The following is a 796-nucleotide window of genomic DNA, read 5'->3' on the forward strand; positions in this document are numbered from 1 at the left end:
CACGTACATGCACACATGCATGCACTTTCCCTGGCTCTTCTTTACTACTATGTCCTAGCCCCACAGACATGCTGTTTCTCAAAGTTTTAAGACTTCTGGGGTGGGGGCATTGGAGGAGTTGGAACAAGGAAAGGGAAGGAGGAAATGATGTCATTATATTTTAATTAAAATTTAAAATAAACAAAAGACTTATGATGTTCCCAAATGAATTCTTTGCCTCCCTATAGGCCAGTCTGTGTTCTAATGTCTCAGTTTAAATGTCAACTCTTGAGTCACCAGAACTTAGTGTGGGGGTAGGGTGCACATACCTGCTGAAGTACACCATATGTCAGGTAAAGCAAAACTACCCAAGCCAGATAGGTATGAATACCTAGCCTCTATACACAAGTCAAGGCAGTGGCCATTCTGCCATATTCTTGTCTTGCCATACATACATCACACATCTGACAAACTGGAGACTACGCACTAAGTTCTTCCACCCCTCCCCGCCCCCATACCAAAGAGAAGTAGTATGTTTCCTGGGGCTTCCCTCTTTTCCTGAGAAGTGTCACATTAGTTGCTTTTCTATTTCTACAATGAAACACTATGACCAAGAAGACAAACCTTATAGAAGGAAGAGTTTATTTAGAGCTTACAGCTCCAGAGGGATAGGAGTCCATGACCATCATGGCAGGGAGTGTGGCCGTAGGTAGGTGGACAAGGTGCTGGAGGAGCAGCTAAAAGCTGACATCTAGACCCACAAACAGGAAGCAGAGAGTGCACACTGGGAATGGTGTGAGTCTTCTGAGACCTCAAA

This window comes from Mus musculus, chromosome 16 (assembly GCF_000001635.26).
Source record: "Mus musculus strain C57BL/6J chromosome 16, GRCm38.p6 C57BL/6J".
Lineage (NCBI taxonomy): Eukaryota > Metazoa > Chordata > Mammalia > Rodentia > Muridae > Mus > Mus musculus.